At 52.3% G+C, this 20,501-nt stretch overlaps 1 protein-coding gene and 1 pseudogene across 2 annotated transcripts in view; both read right to left on the bottom strand.

Annotated features, from left to right (window-relative positions):
- Window positions 1-20,501, bottom strand: part of LOC105479356 (repulsive guidance molecule BMP co-receptor a) — a 46,188-nt gene that overhangs the window by 9,361 nt on the left and 16,326 nt on the right. The gene's annotated exons all lie outside the window — the stretch shown is intronic.
- LOC139364370 (Y-box-binding protein 2 pseudogene) lies at window positions 96-20,499 on the bottom strand (annotated as a pseudogene).

Below are 20,501 nucleotides of genomic sequence, written 5' to 3'. Positions count from 1 at the left end.
GGGGTAGGGGAGCAGCCACACGTCGCAGGAGGACATCTCATCTAGGGCAGAGCCACCCACGCCACACACAGATGGTGAAAAACTTCCTGCAAGTGGTAAGAAAAGGGGTCCTTTTACCCAGCCTATAGCGACCCCAAGCGGACAGGCAGGCTGAAAGGGAAGTGGTCACTGTTTGAGGGTAGCAGGACTTTGGAAGCTGACAGGCCACCCCGGGGCCTTTGACATTTATATACACTTTCATGGCCATCCCCAAGAATTTTGGCTAAAGCAACAGGAATCTGGCAGGGAATTTAGCCCCACTATTAAATATGTGTCCCTAGTCCTGGTACTGTATGACCTTATATAAATGACCTCCTGTCTTTGTGCCTTGTTATACTTATCTGGAAGATGGGATAATGTGTGTGAAGTGATTTATCATCTATAAAGGACTTAGTCTGGCCCCAGCATTCATAGCCAAAACTCAATGAATGTTGCCTGGTATGAGTGCTCCATTAGCCCCCTGGCCATAGAGGAGCTGGCTTCCCTCAGGCTCACCGTAGCCCCCATCCTTCTCTGTCCTGCTCGGAGAAGCAAGCTGAGAAGCAACCGAGAGTAGTAACCTTGGATCCCTCACAAGCTTTGAGACTTTAGTGACAAATTAGCCAAAATGACCATGCCCCAGAACTATGGCTTTAACACACCTAATCTTCTCAACACATAGAACCTGCCTTTTTCTGGCCTCCTCTGCACAGCCCATAGTGACCACAAGTGGCTAGGCACACACACCTGCAGCAGAAGTTTCTACATGGATTCCAGGAGAAAGGGGCCAGCAGACCAGCTGGGAGATCCAGCCTCTGGCGTCACAGCCCAGTGCTGGCCGGGGTGGTCTCCAGGGGGGAAAGGGAGCCTCAGCACTCCTGTTTAGGCCACTAACTTGGCCTGTGACCTTAGAAAAGTCAGTTTGTTTCTCCGGTGCTGGTTTTACCTATAAAATTGAGTTGCACATAAAACCAAAAACAGACATATTTGAGGGCAGGCTAACGCAAGCACAAGTACCCACCTATCCCAGCACCTTGTGTGAACCCAGTCTGCGCTGTGCAGCCCTGGACCTGGGTGATCTCTCCCGCCTCTGCAGGTGGGTGGGCACCATTCTACTGGAGCATAAGTCACCTTCCCAGGTCACAGACCTGAGCATGGGGGAAGTCAGTGCTCATCCGAAATTTGGGCTCTCCCCCTCATGTGACCTGTGTTTGCCATACTGCCAGTAACAAGGTAATTTCGGGAGATACCTAAGTGAACACTTTGTCTTTTAATTTGAGAAGTCATACCTTTATTTAAATGTGCATTAAGAAAAAAAATTGCTGGGTATGGTGGCTCATGCCTGTAATCCCAGCACTCTTTGGGAGGCCAAGGCAGGCAGATCATGTGAAGTCAGGAGTTCGAGACCAGCCTGGCCAACACGGCGAAACCCCATCTCTACCAAAAATACAAAAATTAGCTGAGCCTGGTGACATGCGTCTGTAATCCCAGCTACTCAGGAGGCTGAGGCACGAGAACTGCTTGAACCCGGGAGGCAGAGGTTGCAGTGAGCTGAGATGGTGCCACTGTACCCCAGCCTGGGAGACAGAGCAAGACTCCATCTCAAAAAAAAAAAAATTGATGTAAGAGCTACAGATTTTCCATTTTATTAGCTTTATTTAAATTAAAGTATGCTGACTTAAAGGGTCAGGTTAGGTAAATGACAGTCAGGTGGTACCTGCTTGATATGGTTTGGCTGTGTCCCCACCCAAATCTCACCTTGAATTGTAGTAATCTCCACATGTCAAGGGTGGGGCCAGGTAGAGATAACTAAATCAGGAGGCCATTTCCCCCATACTGTTCTGGTGGTAGTGAATAAGTCTCACGAGATCTGATGGTTTTACAAATGGGAGTTCCCCTGCACGTGCTCTCTTGCCTGCCGCCATGTAAGATGTGCCTTTGCTTCTCCTTTGCCTTCTGCCATGATTGTGAGGCCTCCCCAGCCATGTGGAACTGTGAGTCCATTAAACCTCTTTCCTTTATAAATTACCCAGTCTTGGGTATGTCTTTATCAGCAGTGTGAGAACAGACTAATACACCACTATAAAGGGGTGCTATGGCAGATACGTGGGGAGCACTGGTGAGATCCCCCCATGTAGTCTTCCTCCCACACAGGTGTGCTGCTGAGGACAGGTCTCCCTCCCAAGGCAATGAGAAGATTCTCTTGCTCTGTTGTCTTCACATCTCCTTTACCTGTACAAGATGTGGAAGGGCCCAACCTACCTGCAGGCTTTGAAATGTTGGTGTGGTCTGTGTGGGACAAGGTAGCTTCCTTGCTGCCCCCTGATAAAGCCAGTACAGGAGGTGAGTGGGGTGGGGTGTATGGGGAGGGAGTACTATGCAGAACAAGCGTTTGGAGGGACCCAGCGCACAGGAACTGACTGGTGCAGCGGCCTGCACACAATGCCTGTCCCGGCAGCCTCATTAATTCCAGGAGCCGGGTGTGCTGACCTGACATTCTGCCTCCTCAGAATCATGCAGATGTGGGCATCAGAGAAAATCAAGCGGAAGGAACACTGGTCTCCTGTTAACCGATGGCCACGCTCAGGCTCCGGTTTACCTCTGGCCCTTACTGTGACCAAAGCAGAAAAAGGACACTGCCTGTCCCTTTAGAGCAGGCCCCACTGCAACACAAGCAGGAGCTGTGCTGTGCTCTGACTCTCCACCAGGACGGAATCTGGTAGAACCTTGGAGAGCAGGGACTGTGAAGTCCCAGCTGGCTGGCTCTGTCCCAGTTCCAGCGCTGTAGGCAGTACAGGCCTCCCCCATTGCATCTTCCCGGTGCGACTGCCATCCCCAGCTCAGGGGAAAGCTGGGCTCTGCTGGGCTGACTTCTTGCCCAAGTCTCACTTCGAGGAAGTGAGCCAGGGCAGGACATGAATCCAGCCACTGGACCTGTGAGCTCATGCCCCTGCAGCCACACATCATCACATAGCCTCATTAGCACACTCCCGATTCCCTCCACCACGGGTGGGCTCCAGCCTCTCCTGCAAGACCCATCTTATGACACTGGGCTCCCACCAGCCTCCTGGCAGGGTCAGGCCGGCGCCCAGGTGTGGCTCTACACTCCAAATGGACAACTCTGCAGGCTCCTGAATTTTAAGTGGACTGGATTTGTGATCGGGATCTGCTATCTCCACAGCCTTCAAAACCGTTCTCAGAGCAGCACCCCTGTTACAGAACTCTGGGGTGTGTGGGGAATTCATGACAGAAATCCTACCCAGGTACTCCGGAAAGGGGTCCCTCACATGCTCCAGGGCTGTGGAGTGGGATCTGGTAGCCCCAGATGAGGCTGTGCTGGGTGGCCTGGCGGGCCAGGGCTTCTGCAATTCTACCAAGTTCCCAGGAGAGGCCCATGCTGCTGGTCCGCGGCCCACTTTGAGTAGTGAGGCTTCAGAGTTGGTTCACCTTCTTTTCAGCAATCACAAGGGGCCAAGCTAGAGCCTGATGGAGTCGGGCCAGCCTGGAGTGTGTGAAGGCGCATTTCCCCAGGATGGGGTGGCGGCCGGTGGCGAAGGTTCAGAGAAGGGGGCTGCAGGCAGAGGGGTGGTGAGAGGCAGACAGCCCCCCAGGAGCAAACAGCAGGGATGTGGCTGCCTTAGCCCTGATGCAGAGCGGCTAAGAAGCGCCTGAGACAAGGCCCTTTCACTTCTCCATTCCACATGGGCACCTTCTCCCGTTCCTCTCCTCCTCCCAGAGCCCACCCACTCTAAGAACAAGACCACCCCTCACCCAGCAGGGGTAGCTGTCTGCCTGCCACTCAAAGATGGTGGCAGAGGTCACTCTCTGGAACCCTTGCACCCAGGAACCAGGGTCCCCGTCTCCCCCACTCCTCTGTAGGCTTCAGGATCCTGGTGGTGGGGTGAGCTCCTTGCCTCACTATTCCCTCCGAGTTCTGCCAGCCCCAGCTCTGGGTGGGCTGGGGGCCAGCACAGGCCCTGAAGGGAGGTGTCTGGTTCAAAGTCCCACTCTGTCCCTTTCCAGTAGTTTCGGGAACTTGACTCAGCCTCAGTTTCCTTAACTGTCAAGTAGAGACTGTGTCCACCTTAAAGTGTCGCTGAGGATATGAAGAGATGTACATGGCGTGCCTTGAGCCCCAGGGGCATCCAACAAACAGGGTCCCTCACAAAGGCCACAGTGAGGGATAATGCTTGCAGCCCTGGGAGGTCAGACGTTAGAAGTCATGGGCTTCTGGGACGGGAAGGGCACTGGAGGGAGCCTCCCCTCCCTGAAGCTCCAGCAGACGTGGCATCTCTCCTCTTCCCTCCTTCCCCAGGGTAGGCCCTGCTGGGACTCACTCTCAGGGCACAGTGGATTCCACCTGGATCCAGGTCCCCCAACTCCTGGCAGCTCCTTCAATCCACTGACTGCCCAGGATCAGTCAACCGTCATGACTGTTGAGGGGGCCTCGCTTCCCATGGGCACCAGGTGGCTTTACCCCACTGCCTCACTCACCCCCAGGGAGAGCGCTATAGACTGAACTTTGTCCCCCTAAATGTGTAGGTTGAAGTCCTAACCCCTTATGGGATGACATTTGGGAGGTAATTAGGTTTAGATGAGGTCATGAGAGTGGAGCCCCCATGACAGGGTTGGTACCCTTAAAATAAAGACACTTGGAAGAACGCTAAGCATTCTCTCTCCCTGCCCCCCTCCCACCTCCTGCCATGTGAGGATATAATGAGAAATCCACAGTCTGAGAGCCAGGAGGAGGGCCCTCTCTCCAGAACCGGACTATGCTGGTACCGGATCTAGGACTCCCCACCTCTAGAACGCTGAGAAAATAAATGTCCGTTGTTTAAGCCTCCTAGGCTGGGGTATTTTCCTATGGTGGCCAAGCTGAAGAGACAGTCATAGAGGGAAACTTGGCCGCCTCCCTCCTCTCCTTCCTGCACCCTCCCAAGTCACCTCTGCGGAAGCTGCCAGTATCAGTGGAGACATTTGTTTGGCCAGAGACCAAAGGACCAGATTGACTTAACTTCACCTACCCCATTTTCCCATTTCCCGACAAGGACGTGTTTTCGCCCAGGGATTGCTCAGGCCTGGGATGATTCCCTTGGCTCTTCAGAGGGAGGGATTAGGGGGTGGCACATCGAGCTCTCATACCTCTGCTGGGAGACTTCTGTGCCCCACAGCCTGTGTGGTCCAGTCTCCACATCCTTGCTCCTGACAGAGAGCACTTGGTTTCCTGTCACAACCCCTTCCTTCCTCAAGTTTTCACGGCATCCTAAAATGCCTCTTCTGCTGAGACATTTTCTGGGAAAAGATGCAGTCAGAAACTGGGTTCTGAAGCACAATTTCAACAGGTTTGCCTTTGTCCTTGTTAATGAGTAAATGAAGAGACCTTGGATTCTATATGAGAAAGAAAAATAAGGATACCTGCAATTTCCCCACCCAGAGAGAACTGGGGAGAATTCAGTGTTTCCAGGCAACAGGTGAGATGTTCTCATGGGGCAGTGCCCAGTGGGAGGGTCTCACCGCAGTGGTGGACCTTACTGTGGTGGGGCAGAGCATCGAGATAAACTCCAGCTCCACCACTCCAGAGCTGTGTGACTGTGGGCAAATTCCCTGACCTTTCTGAGCTACAGAGATGCATGGGCACCTCACCACAGGGGTGTTAAAGGGACTGCAGGCACTAATGTGAGCAAAGCCAGGAGACTTGGGAGGGAAGCTCTGTGACAGCCAGTTTTGTGTTAACTTTGTTTAATCACAATTTATGGGAGAGGCTGAGTTTAACAGCTATTGTGTATCGAGCATTTACTGTGTGCTAGACATTACATATGTCTCCTTAAACCCTTAATACAGACCCAGGACTAACTGATTATCCTCATTCAACAGACAAGGAAACTGAGGCCTAGAGGCATTAAATAGCTCCCCCGCAACCCCCCCCCAGGTACCCTGAAGGGGGCAAGGTGCAAACCACAGCCGTCAGCCCCCAAGCTGCGTTCTCCTCCTCCTTCACACCTCTCGGATTTCCACACACTCCATACCAGGCAACACATAGCTGCTGCAGGGCCACAAAAGATGAACAAAGTCAAGAGTTCTGCCCTTGGGGGCCTCACTGGGGAAGAGGCTGTGCACCTAGGACTGCATAGGGAGGTGGGGTAGGTACATGGGCTGAGCCTCACCTCAGAAAACAAAACTGATAATAAAATCATGATAATAAAATACCCTGCGCTCCCAGGGCCTGTGCAGGTGACACATTGCTTTCCTGTTGGATCCTCGCTACTGCCCTGATTAGAGGGTAGGAATTTTTATCTTCATTTTGCAGATGCAAACATGGAGGCTTCGGGCGGGAGCAGGCCTGGGTCACACAAGTGGAAGGGCTGGGGCTGAGATGGGCAGGCTTGGAGCTGTTTCTATGCTTTTCAAAACGCCTATGTCACAAGTTCCTCCTCAGGACACCAGCTGAGACTGACCCAGCTCCCCCAAGGCCCAAAAGCATGATGTGGGTCTCCTATGCAGCCACAGACTCATCTGGTCTCAGGATGGTAACCAGACGCCTCATCAATTCTGGGCCCTCCCTGCACAAAGGCCTGTGCAGAGCCTACCAGGAGCAGAGGCTGCTGCCAACTGACCCATCCCGATTTCCTGGGCTTCCCAGGTGCCCCAAACTCTCAGGGAACTTGGATCCAGCTCTGCAGATCTTCCTAAGAGTTTAAGAGGCTTCCTTTCTTCCAAAGCTCAAGGGAATGACTTGGAAAAGGTCACTGACAGTGACCAGGTGGGACAGAATAAAGGGTGCCTGTTCTCCTGTGCCATCTCTCCATGTGGAAAGGCAGCTCTCTGGGAACCATGGGTCCCAGAAATGTGTGTGTGGGGCCTCATTTCCCATGTGAGGGGCTGGGCAGTCCCCACGGGCAGTGACTGGAGTGAGGGGCCCTGACCTCCATGGTCATCCAATCACCTTGTCTCCAATGCACTAAATCACCAACTACAGCCCCCCACCAGAGGTCAGGGACCTGAATGAAACCTGGTCCGGCATCAAAAGCAATAGCTTGGTATCACCTGCCAAAGAGATCTCAGAGGGGCTGATTTTTATGTGCTGTATCTTTATAAAAAGTAAAAGACCCCAATTCCAGGCAATAAACCTTAGACTTTTCTGATGCAAATGTCCATGGAAAGAAGGAAGGAAAGTTTGAGAGCTGAAAAATAGATCTTACAGCAACTCCTGCAAGCGGAAGAGGAAACCTGCTTTTCAGAGCAAGCCACGCTGAACACAGAGCCAGCTGCTCCGCAGAGGGTGAGCTGAGCACACCTGCCCAGTACTACAGTCCAGAAAGTGGCCGCTTCTAGCGCTGGAGCCGCCTCTTGATGGATCCAGGACAGCCAATACACACAGAACCAGCGGACTGAAAAACCTAAGAAGTTTCCTGAGCTTCCATTTCTACCCCAGCCCTGAGTGTGTCCTTGGGCAGGGGTCGCCCTCCGGCCCCTTGTTAAGCTTTGCAACCTGGGGTTCGACCTCAGAGACACAGACACAGAGCTTTATGCTCCTTACAAGCATATTATGTGGTATTATGTGCACTACATGTTTTGTTTTGACCCAGGACTCTTGAGGTCTTGAACTTTCAGGATTAGCTACGGTGGGGCAAACAGGAGAATCCAGAAGCCTACAAAGACAGTGGTCTGGCCCTCTCCAGATCCAACAACAGAAAGCCCCTAAATTTGTCTTGGAGCCCCATGGGGTGAGGGACTCGGCTCAAGGGGTGATGCCCAGGCAATGCCTAGAAGACAGAGTGGCTCTCAGACCCGATGGGGGTGGGGTGGGCCCTTGGTGCTCAGGTCGGGACCCCTGGCAACCATCTGACCCATTTGCTCCTGACTTGAGCAATCCAGGCCAGAGCTCACGGCTTCTCTGTGCAATCAAATTTATCAAAAAGCCCTAACAATCACTTTGTGACCAAAAACAATGGTTACTTTTCAAGGCACCCCATGGAATTTTAGAACCTGGGAGCCTGTGGATGCCAGAGGTCACTGGTTTACGCAGCAGGAAATCTCCCTGCAGCACTCCTGCCAGGGCAGGGCTGGCCCCTCCTGCTCTGGACAGCTCCGGCTGTGGATGCATACCGCGGCATCTCAGGAACTTCCCCTGGCCCTTGTCTAGAGTCACATAGGAAAGGGTGAAGTAGGGTGGCTTTGTGATTGTCGAGGATGGCCCCTCGGCTTCCCTGCGCCACCTTCTTGGTCCCTCCAGCTGCTCCTCTCTTTGGCTGTCACTGGACTGTCAGTGTCACCCATCTGCCCTTGCACAGCTCAGGTTCCTCTAGGAGGTGGCTGCTGAGCGGCCTCTTCCCCACTTGCATGTCAATCTCCTGAGGGCTGGGGACCCCCATCTTTGTCCTGGTGTCCATACTCCACACCCAAAGTCTATCAGGAGATTTACTTATTTTTTGACATAGAGTTGCTCTGTCACCCAGGCTGGTGTGCAGTGGTGCAATCTTGGCTCACTGCAACCTCCACCTCCCAGGTTGAAGCAATTCTCCTGCCTCAGCCTCTCGAGTAGCTGGGATTACAGGCGTCCACCACCACGCCTAGCTAATTTTTATACTTTAGTAGAGATGGGGTTTCCATGTTGCCCAGACTCGGTCTTGAACTTCTGAGCTCAGGTGATCCACTTGCCTTGGCCTCCCAGAGTGCTGGGATTACCGGCGTGAGCCACCATTCCTGGCCCCCTATCAGAGATTTGATGCCTTTTTAAACCTCCCACCCAGGACCCTGTGCCTGGGAGATGCACTTGCCCCACAACCCACATAAACGTATGTAGGTGACATTTCACTCTTTTGGGGAGGTGGGCTCCAGACTGCCTTCCTCATGGACTGAGATAAGGTAGAGAGAAAGAAAAATCACAGCCACACAGCACGTCTGACTTAGTTCTTTTCCTTTCAATAACAACCTAGCACCTCTGAGAATCAGAAAGATAGGGCAGGGGGCTTGGAGCACCAGCTGCACCAACGCAGGCAGGATGAAAATATTTATGCACCAATGAGGCTCTAGCTGCTTTCAGAGACCTCCTTTGAACTGTTAATCAAGCCCAATCTTTCAGAATAATAGCCTGATTATTACTGCCCTGTTTGCATGACAAAGAAGCCCAATAAGACTTATTTTGCAGTGCACAAGGGGGTGTGAAGGATCGACCCTGAGAAAGGAGTCCTAGGAATGCAGTGAGCCGCTGCAGAGCCTGAACCCAGGAATAAAGACAATGCAATTTGCCACCAAGAAAAGCTCAATAGACCAATAAATTACCCGTGTGCAAAGGGATTAGATCAGGTTTCAGTTACTGTGTAGGAGGGGTGGGGTGAGCCGGAGAGGGAAAAGACCTGCCCTCTCTTAAAGGGGTAAGGCTCATTTTGAGTGCAAGCCCCAGGGTCAAGCTGTTTTGTTTTTGTTTTTGTTTTTGTTTTTTGTTTTTTTTTTTTTTGAGACGGAGTCTTGCTCTGTCGCCCAGGCTGGGGTGTAGTGGCCGGATCTCAGCTCACTGCAAGCTCCACCTCCCGGGTTTACGCCATTCTCCTGCCTCAGCCTCCCGAGTAGCTGGGACTACAGGCGCCCGCCACCTCGCCCGGCTAGTTTTTTGTATTTTTTAGTAGAGACGGGGTTTCACCGTGTTAGCCAGGATGGTCTCGATCTCCTGACCTCGTGATCCACCCGTCTCGGCCTCCCAAAGTGCTGGGATTACAGGCTTGAGCCACCGCGCCCGGCCCAGGTCAAGCTGTTTTTGTCTAACTCTGTGGCCTGCGTGGTAACAGCCTGAGTTCAATTACTTGCTCCAAGTTCTGGACCCTTGTATGTGCCGGGCACTGTGATTAATGCTGTTTCTGGAACAAACCCCAGTTAATCTCTGTGCTCAGGTAGGGTCAATCACATAAACTTCTAGAACACAAAGCAAACATGTTTCATCTGAACACTTAACAGCAACAAAGGTTTAAGAATGGAAGTATGGGAGGGTATCAGGGAAGTAGCGTTTCAACAAGGTTCTGAATTTGACGGGTGATGCAGGGCAAAGATCCGACAACAGGGGCCTCCAGAACAATTGAGCTTGGCAGGAGGTGACATGCTGGCTGGTCAGAGTGTAGTCAGGAGTTTGGGGTCAGACACAGAAACCTAGAGTGCCACCTGTGCCCATTAGGAAGCAAATGTCACTCAGCCTCAAACCACTTTGCTCTGTGGTGCAGGGATTCTGCAAACCCCATCTCTTTCGTCGCTGGGTTCCCTGTTAAATTTCCCCATGAGGAGACACTAGATAGAGAAGGGAAGATGGGAGGCAGGAGACAGGTTTACCTGCCATCCCCAAGGCTGTTTCTCCCACCACTGCCCAGCAACGGCCCTTCTTCCCCATCAGGGTCCCGGGCCCTCCTCCAAGCTTGCCTTCCTTCTGTCCCTCTGGCTGCAGGGGTTGAAACTGCTTCCGCCACTCTCTGTCTTAGTGGCTTCTCTTTGCCCTTTCAGTCTTCCCATGCCCATAACAATGTCCTACATGAAGTTCCCTCTGCGGAAACATCCTGGGTGGGTTTTGCTTTTCTCATTGGACCCTGGCACGCCAGCCTAAGGATTTCTACCTTTTTCCAATAGATGGCAGGGAGCCCCTGAAGCATTTTCAGTGAGCACCCAGGGCATGATCAGAACACTATTTTAGGAAGCAGTGTAACTGAAGAGGCGATGGCTTCCATTAGGATGGAGGCAGGTGGAGGGAAGGGAGGGAGAGCAGTTTAAAAGAGAAATCACTGCCAGTGCCTGTGGAGACACTAGCCTTGAAGCCTCAGACCTCCCATGTCCCCTTCCTCACTGTCCACCTCACCTGAGCAGCAGATGCTGAGATGCCCTTCTTAGCAACATGCCACGTCCCCCGTTCAAAGGAGGTGGAGGAGGGAGCACTGAGCCAGGGGGCCGGCCAGTTCACACCCACTGAGACTCAAGCTGCCACCCCTCTCCACCCTCTCCTGTCCTTTGTGCCTCAGTGCTGGATCTCACAGGGGACAGTAACAGACGGACCTACCACCCATATGTGGCAAACTCTGGCCAGAGCAGTATTCAGGAGTCTTCTTGAGTTGAGATGTCTGAGGCTGCCTGTTTGTGTCACTCCTGCAGGAATTTCACTCTGTCATCCTGGTGTAAACATCCAGGTGTTTGGCATCAGATACCGAAAGGAACACACCCAGGTGAGCGCTGGATTTTTCACCAGGTGCAGTAGACCCTACCTTTAACCTACAAGCAGCCAGAATGTGTCACCTTTTCTAAAAGGCATTCCTCCCTGAGTCTAGCTCAAGAATGTCCCAGGGAACCTGTGACTCCAATGTGGCTCCACCCTTTGAATCCACTGGAAATTTTCTAGGAGGTTTGCTCTAGAAACCAGCCACAGGAGAAAGAGGGAGCTTCTCAGAAAACCTTAGTTAACTGTGGAGGTGGCGGGGGCGGTGGTCAGTTCGGGTGCTGGGGTCGTGGAGGGGTAACTCACAGCCACATAAGCAAGGGCAAAAGTGGCCGAATGCCACTCACGGAGCTCAGGCAGGAGGTACTGCCTGTGTCACATCCAGCCAGGGCTGCTCTGCCCCAGCCTCACTCATACCAAGTGGCTGCACGAAACCACACTGTGTGCCAAGGGAAAGGGTACACCTCAGCTTTCCAAACTGCCCTCCCATCCCTCAGTTCCTCCTGGGGCCATGTGGAGGCAGACCATGGGCAAGTAGGATGGTGTGAGAGTGTGGTGTTCACCCTCTGGCCCAAGGTCACAAACAGCTTGAGTGGGGGGCTGATAGCTTCTCTAGGCAAGAGGGGCCCTAGGCCGGCAAGAGCTGGACACAGGATTCCATGCCAGCACCATCCTGTCTCAGGGCAGAGTTAGATAAGCTACTCCGAGTTCCACAAGGTAGGTGATTATAGGCGGACATAACTTTCCAGATGTAAATAATGCTTGCAGGTGAGCACTTTGGTCCTCCAGCTTTGAGGTATAACTCCTTTTCCTGAATCTAGGGCTGGCGCTGCCTCTAGTGACCCTGGGCTCCTCCGCTTAGCCTGCGGGTCTAAATGCCTTTGAAGTGGTTTTTCTCCTTCAATGCTGCCGGCAGGCAGGCCTTCCTCCTTCACCTTCTGTGTACAGGGGAAATGCAAATGCATGCCAGCTGGGCTCCTGCCCAGCCTGTGCACACACATGTGTGGGGCTGTGTTCATGTGGTATTTCTTAGCACAGGGAGCAACAATGGGCTTCCTTCTGCGGGGACCTCGGTGCAGACGCATCACTAATCGGTGTCTGGGTATTCTGCCGGCTGCAGTGAAATGGTGCACAAAATGAATAAATAGGCAAAACCCAACAGACATAAATCTGACTTGGGAAAATGTGCACAATGACAACTCTGCCAACTTGTCTTCCTGTGACTGGGTGGTATCGTCCTCTTTAGAATGCTATGCCATGGTGAGCAAGAGGCAGAGGGCCTTTGGGAGGAGGCAAAAATCCTAGATCCTTGGAAAATGCATATCCTCATCATACCCCCGAAGTCTATTTCTTCTCCCCCATCCCAAGTCTTCTTTACCACACAGTACAGAGTCCAATATACTACACGGTACGTTGCTTTTTTTTTTTTTTTTTTTTTTAAGATGGAGTCTTGCTCTGTTGCCCAGGCTGGAGTGCAGTGGTGTGATCTCGACTCACTGCAAGCTCCGCCTCCCGGGTTCAAACAATTCTTCTGCCTCAGCCTCCTGAGTAGCAGGGATTACAGGCACACGCCACAATGCCCAGCTAATTTTTTGTATTTTTTTTTTCCAAGACCACAGGAAAGCCTGCTTTTGTTTTTACTGGAGGCTCAGGTGGCACATGACAGATCAGAAAATGGCTTCAGAGGTTGGGGGCCGAGAGAAAACAAAAATAAACTTGGGGAGGGAGGGAAGAAAAACAGGAGGGGTTAAGAGCTGGCTGGTTCCTTCTCAGCCTGAGTTAGGGGAGGGGGTTGGTATCTCTGAACAGTAAGGATGGCTCCCTTCCTTCAACCCTTGATAAGGGAAGGAAAAAAAAGCAAAAGGCTGTTGCTTTGACTTTCCTGAGTCTCAAGGAAAAGGTGAAAAGATGGTGTTTTGATACCATGAATTGTGGGAAAGGGGGAGCAGGGTACTGGGTAGGGTACAAGTCAGTTGGAAAAACTGGTAGATACCAGATGGCAGCTCTGGGTGTCCTTTGAGTTGGAACCACTCCAGGATGGTGGTGGTGGGGGCTTCACTGTTGATAGGGGCTGAGGTCTCAGGGGCTGCCCGGGGCGAGGGCCCGCTGCCGTCTCCGCTGGAAGTAGAGTTCAGGGCGGGAACCATCAGCAGGCCCTTGGCTGGGCTTCGTCTCACCTTCCCCACCTTCCGTGGTAGGCTGCCGGGGCGGCCTGGGGCGGAAAGGCCTTCAGTACCTGGGCCGGAATTGGGGTCGGGGGACCCGCTCATCTCCCTGCTGTTGGTGCCCCTCCAATGGGGTTCTTTGGGTTCTACCCCGTCAGTGCCCTCTGTAGGCTGCTGCTGGTTGGGGGGCCGAGGGCCTCGCGCAAACTGCCGTCGGTAGAAGGGCGGGGGGCCCCGTCGTCTGGGCCGCTGCCCAGAGTCTTCAGCCCGCTCCCCTTCGCTGCTAGGTTCTGTCCCCCATGAAGGGATCTCTGCCACCATGCGTGGTGGGGCAACTGAGGGAGGCCGGGGGACGAATCGGCGGAACCTACGTCGGCTGGGGGCATAATGACTGCCCTTCACGGGCACCTCCCCAGGCCCGGTTACATTAGCGGCTTCTGTGCCCTTCTCTCCTTCCACGACATCAAATTCCACAGTCTGCCCATCACCAACGCTGCGCAGAAACTTCCCGGGGTTCTTTTAATAGCTGTCTGGTGAACAAAAACATCTTCTTTGGTGTCATTCCTGTTGATGAATCCGTAACCATTCCGGACGTCGAACCACATGACAGTGCCCAGGACTCGGGTTGCCAGCACCTGCTTGTCCGCCTGACTCCGGGCGCGGGGGTCTGGGGGGCAGGGTGGGTGGGGGGCGCGAGGGCCAGGCGCCAAGGGGGTCCCCGCAGCGGGCCTAGGCGGCTCCGACCCCACCGCCGCTGCCCACCCCACCGCCTGCTTTCTGTGACTCCCCTGCGGGCGCTGGTACCACCACCGCTACCACCCCGGGCACCGTCGCCACGGGGACGGCTGTCGCCACCGCTGCCGCCTCCACCTCGCTCATCCTGCCGGGTCCAGTACCGGCCCCCACCACCACAGCCGCCACCGCCCAGTTTTTTGTATTTTTGGTAGAGACAGGTTGGCCAGGCTGGTCTTAAACTCCTGACCTCAAGTGATCCACCGAGCCTGGCACTACATGGCAAATTTAATGACCCATTTATCCAAAATCTGTGCATGGGAAAAGGGCAGGAGTCTGGGTTCTACTTCTGGCTCTGCCATGCAACTAGCTGTGTGTGCAATGTGGGCAAAACCTCTCCGACCCTGTGTTTTCTCATCAGTGAAATGGGAATGATGATCCTCATGGGAAGGTCCTTAAGGCATTTAGCAGAAGGCTTGCTACACTGTGGCCACTCAATCAAAAGAGCTTTAAAAATTATTACTCTCCTTCAAATGATCCTACTTTGTAGAGAAGAATATAAAGGTATTATATCTTGAAAGATGTTTGTGAAATGTTCATTAGTGACAGCTGTCTGTGGGAGGTTGGATTTTGGGTTATTTTTATTTTATTACTTATCCCTTTCAGCCTTCAGAGTTAAAAATGAGTACTGTTTTTATAACCAGAAAAAATTATTTTGGAAAAAAACTTGAGTATCTGGAAAAAGGAAAAAAAAAAAAATCCTGTGGTCTTTGCCCATTGAGCAAAACCCAAAACAAACAGAAACGCACACAAAAACCCAAGGGCCCTGTAGTTCCCAGGACTATGTGGGTGTGCTTGGGGTGGGTGGAGAAAAGAAGGGCATATAGAAACAGAAATGAGGTTCCTGCTTTTATAAACAGAACTGGTGCTTTACAAGAGGACAAAAACGTAAGGCCCATGAGGCACCAAGCCCAGGAGGTAGCTCAGGTGTCAGCAACCAAGGTGACAGGTGCCCCTGGCATCGGGGGTCTGCACTGGACCCCTGAAAATGGCACTGAGCTTGGAGTGGTGAAACTGGGCAGTGCCCAGAGCAATGCCTTAGAGCAGCCAGGTGTGGTGGGGTGGTATATGGGGAGTCAAGGTGGGAGGAAAGAGGTGACCTAGGGCTTGAGGATGTACTTGAAGCCTTGGAAATGAGCTTGGGAAAAGTGGGGGACCAGGAGTCAGAGGCCCTCCCTTCTGATGCTCCAAAGCAGGCCATGAGAGGCCATGAGCTCCTGGGCAGGAGTTTCAGAGTGATTCATTTGGCACCATGGCGAGGATCAGGGGAGGCAGGCAGGTCCTAAGCCTGTCCACTGTTGCAATGGCAGCAAGGTCCTAAGCCTGTCTACTGTTGCAATGGCAGCAAAGACAGAGGGAACAGGCAGGACCAGGAGGAGGAAGGACCCACAGCCCCAGGTGCTTAGACTACATGGAGAGGCCCACTTCACACCCAGGACTTCACAGATCTGGACAGGGGAGTCCCTAACAGACACAGGCTAGGCATGAGTCCAGGGGACAGGAGAGGATAAAACTAGGGTTTTATCTAACTGTCCTGGTGTGCCAGGGACTGAGGATAGTTCTCAGGACATACAACCTCCAGTTTTAAAACTAGGAAAGTCCTGGGCAAACTGGGATAAGTTTGCTACCTTTGAAGAAATACTACCTTCAATTTAAGGCTAGTTGCATTTTTGCCAAGCAGCAAACAGCATGGCCCCCCTAACTGCTACTCAACCAACACCTAAAGCTGGGGTTCTCTGCCCAGTTCTAGGCCTCGCACATTCCACCAAAGACAAAATCTCTAACAGGAACTACACTCCCCTCAACAAATAAACTGGTCCCCACCTTCAGCCTCTTATCTTCCAAGACCTCCTCTTCCCCATCTCATAGAGTGGCCTTATCTGTGCCCACAGATCACCTCTTCCCAGCTCTCATCCTCTGAGCGCTGGAGTGACTACTAGCAATTTCTCCAACTTTGCAAAGACCTTTCCCTTCTTCAGATCACAAGACCGGAGATCCTTTCCCTTTCTCCTCAATTCACCCTCAGGGCATAGTGACTGACCATCTGTAGAATTTTATGTGTGTGCTCTCCCTAGAAGCCAGTGCTCTGTTCTGCAGATGCCTTCACACACTGGTTGCGAGCTGGCTAATTCTTGCCACTGAACATCAACTCCAAATTCACCTTTTAAAGCCTAACCCCAAAGTGATGGTACCAGAAGTAGGAGGGATTTGGGAAGTGATTAGGTCATGAGGGTGGAGCTTGCAAGAATGGGATTAGTGCTCTTATAAAAGGGACCCCACAGAGTATCCTCACTCCTACCCTGTGAGGACAGAGTTATAAGGCACCATCTACAAGTCAGACATCGAATCTGCCAGCACCTATTATTCTTGGACTTTTCCGCCTTCAGAACTGTGAGCAATAAATGTCTGCCATGTACAAGCCACCCACTTATGGTATTTTGTTACAGCAGCCCAAACAAACTAAGACACTCTTGGGACACAAAGTCCTACTGGGAGAGCAACAGTGTGGTAAGCAGGCTGATCTGCTGATGCATTTTTGTTTGTTTGTCTTTGAGACAGAGTTTCATTCTGTCACCCAGGCTGGAGTGCAGTGGCACAATCTCAGCTCACTGCAACCTCCACCTCCCGGGTTCAGGCGATTATCCTGCCTCAGCCTCCCGAGTAGCTGGGATTACAGGCTCGTGCCACCACACCCAGCTAATTTTTGTATTTTCAGTAGAGACGGGGTCTCGCTATGTTGGTCAGGCTGGTCTCTAACTCCTGACCTCAAGCAATCTACCCACCTTGGCCTATGAAAGTGCTGGGGTTACAGGCGTGAGCCACCGCGCCCAGCTGATGCATTTTTGAATAGCAGCTCTGATAGAAATAGTCTCATTTCTATAGCCACACAGATGTGCCTGGATACTGCAGAGGGCCTTGGTCTCCTGAAACCTTAGTTACCCACCGAGGACTAACATTTCTAAAACAGCTGCAGTTTAAAAGTATAAGGGGAAGAAAGAAGGAACAAAGAAAGGCTGGAGTGCAACAGTTCTTAGAACAGCAATCCTCAAACTTGAGCACGCATCAGAGTTCCCTGGAGGGCCTGCTCTAGAACACAGACTGCAGGGCCCCAGCTCCAGAGTAACTGCTTCTATAGTTCTGTAGTGGGCCTAGAACTTGCATTTCTAACCAGTTCCCAAGTAAAGCAAATGCTGCTGGTCCAGGGACCACACTTTTGGGAACCACTGTGCTGAAGTACAGGACCCATACATAGTGAACAGGAAGCCTGGTGACATGTCTAAAACATACACCCGGATGGATTTATCTTGGAAATCTTTTCAAAAACGTCGCAATGGCTTCAAAGTTTAAAAAGCCATCTATTAACTGTGATTTGAGTAGGATGCCATTTGTGGAATGCTCTTTTAGGAATCCTTTCTGGCCTCCCTTCCTAGGTAGACGTGGGTCCTGTCTGCCTGTGCTGTCCCTAAAGAATCATGTAAACAGACACCCTTCCAGCCCGCTTGACAGTGCAGGGGCCCTTTCTCTTCACCAGGCTGTGGTCTGCCTGAGGGGCTTAGTTAGAGGGCTCCAAAGGTTGTCACTGAGTCAGGAACACAGTAAGTTGGCCATCCCCATCGAGTAAGTAAATGCAAACACTCGAAACACACAAACGTTCTCAGTGTAGCCGAGGTGAAGGCATCTTTCTTCACATAACTATGTTCAATTTAATTTGCACTCCTATAGGCTTACTCCTGGCAGCCATTCAAGCTGACTAGCACAGAACAAACCGAGGCTTTCACGCAGCTGCTCGGCCAGTTTCCACCTGTCTTCAACGGGAGAGGCCAAGGCACACAGGGGCCCCCAGTGTGTCTGGGTGCCTTGCACTTGCCGGGGCTTTCTTTATTTCTTGAACTCCCACCTTGCTCTCCAGACCTGCAAGTTTTCTAACTTTATTCCTAAGTGGCCCCTCTCCTGGTCAATGTGTCAAAGAATGAGACAGTCTCTCTTTGTTGTGGAAATTTTCCATTTCATCCCTTACTTATGAAACTGTCTTTTGACCCACGTTTCTAGAGCACACAAGTTTTGCAGCCCCCAGTTTATTTAGTTTTGGGATACTGGAAGCTCAGTTTTCAGTAAGGTGGGCAATTTTGACTAAACGCAGCTGTCAAGCACTCAAATGAGAAGAAACATTAGCCAGCTGGCATGACAGGAGAGCAGCTATCAGTTCTATCGGCCAGGTTTTAGTTACCAGCCTTGACGCCAAAAAGAAATGGGTTTCTTGGAAACAAAAGTGATGGAATTTGGGCTGTGACTTATATAACCTACCAGTGTTCCTCAGCCTATGCTGGGATACTTTAAAATAAAAGTTTTTAGGATGGAGAAATAAATCGAGAAACAACAAAACTACCACCACTCAGGCCGTGCAGCCTGCTACCTCTGGGAACTTCTGCCAGGGCTTCCTTTCCTCCCTAGCCCCAAAAGTTAACAAGTGCTGCAGCTTTAAGAGCAGGAAGGTGTTGTTTTAAGGGCCTCTAAGCCCCCCTTCTCAATTTCAGCTTTGAGCTGAGATCACATCCCCCACGGCAGCCAAGGGACAAAAGCCATTTATCAACCCATCTGATAAAACTTCCAATGGGCTGGATCTTTATCTAGACCAAACCAAGAACACAAATTGCAAACTCCTGCTTTTCCAAAACGTTGACTTCTTTTTAAATACGGTGATTTTTATTTTTATTTTGAATTCTTGGGAGGAAACCAAATTGGCCTGTTCTGCCAGACTCTTAAGTAGGTGGAGAAACTGCCCTTTAAATACACTGGGGGTGGGGAGAGGGCACCCTGCTGTTCGATCCCCTGTGGAGGTTTTGATATTCCAAGCTGAGTACTTTTTGGGGATACCAAGATCCCTCCCCCCACATCTTGTCCATGGCCAGGCCTCCCAATGGAACCCAGGTCTGGAGAGCAGGTTGCGGCTCTCTGGGACCTTCCTGGGGTGCGCAGTGGTAGAGTAAGCCGGACGCACAAGTCTGAGCTGGCGCTGGGGGCCAGAAGCAGGGCTGGGACTAGGGGGTAAACTGACCCCTCGCTCCCTACTGTTCACTGTCTGCGTGATCCGCCCACTGGGAGCCCCAACTCGCAGCCAGGCCGAGCCAGACCTGCCCAGTTTTGCCAGTTCCTTGAAACCCAGTTGGCTGAAAAGCAAATCAAAATAACCCAATCCGAGTCTAAACTCAAGTCCTTTCTTGCAAAGCTTCAGTGGTGCGCGGGGGCTGCGACTCCACGCCCGGCTGTGGCGCAAAACAAGCTGAAATTTTTTCAGAAAGACACCTCTGAACCCCGAAAACACAATGGAAACGGCTAGGAGATCCCGCCTTGCGCCGGGGAGGCCATTTGGCCCGTGACATTGTGTTTATTTGTATTTTTAGCAAGAAAAAAGAAATGGGTATAAAGGGCTTAACTGGCGTTTTCTGGCTGTGAGCAGCATATGGCAAAAATGAAATAAAGTTTTATGAAACATCATAAAGAAAACAGGCCGGGGATTTAAGTTGCGTGCCTCCCCCCTCCCCCCGAAAGGAAAAAAAAAGTAAAGAAACTGGAGCGTTTGGGAAGGAACAAATGCTTCTCTGTGGAGTTGGTCTCCCTTCCCCCAACAAAAACAAGAGGTCCGGGCTCCGAGGAATTTGAAAGCAGCGATCTGCCAAAAACATTGTGAAAAACTATGGGGGATTCATTGGAAACAGATGGGCTTTTTCAGCTTTAATTCTGAAATTCTCTCCCTTTCTGACACAATAAAAACAAACAGGGGGCGACGCAGAAAGTTATCAAACAGGAACACCAGCTCATTTGAGCCGGGTCCGTGGGTGTCCCCGCGTGGCCAAATGCGTGGAAACGGGACGAGGTCTCCGGGGAGGGGGCTGTCGGGAACTTGGCTGGGACCTCAGGGGCGCCTCTGGCTCCACCCCTGGGCACCCGGCAGGTTTGCAAACTGCTGGGCGAGGAGCTGAAGAGTGTCCCCAGCACCGAGGGCGTGCCTCCCCTTCTCCCTTTCTTCCCGACCCCCTAGGAGGCACGTTACCAGCACCCCTTTTCTCGGAAAAAGGGAAGGGAGTGAGGCACCCCCGGCCTCTGCGCCCTCCCCACCCGGTTCCTTCTCACTGCAACTCGGGCGGGGTGCCCCTCTCCGGGTTCCCCAAGGGCAGGCATCGCACCCACGACGGGGTGCAGGAGAAACAAAGACCCGTGGAAATGGGAGGCGGGGTCCGGAGGACGTCTAGAGAACCTGAGCCCAGACTCACTCGCGCAAATCTGGCCCCGCATTGGTGGGCGGCCCAGGGACCCGGCCCCGCGCGCCCGGCCGGCAGTGC

Source organism: Macaca nemestrina, chromosome 7 (genome assembly GCF_043159975.1).
Source record: "Macaca nemestrina isolate mMacNem1 chromosome 7, mMacNem.hap1, whole genome shotgun sequence".
Lineage (NCBI taxonomy): Eukaryota > Metazoa > Chordata > Mammalia > Primates > Cercopithecidae > Macaca > Macaca nemestrina.
This window is presented reverse-complemented; position numbering and strand designations above follow the sequence as displayed.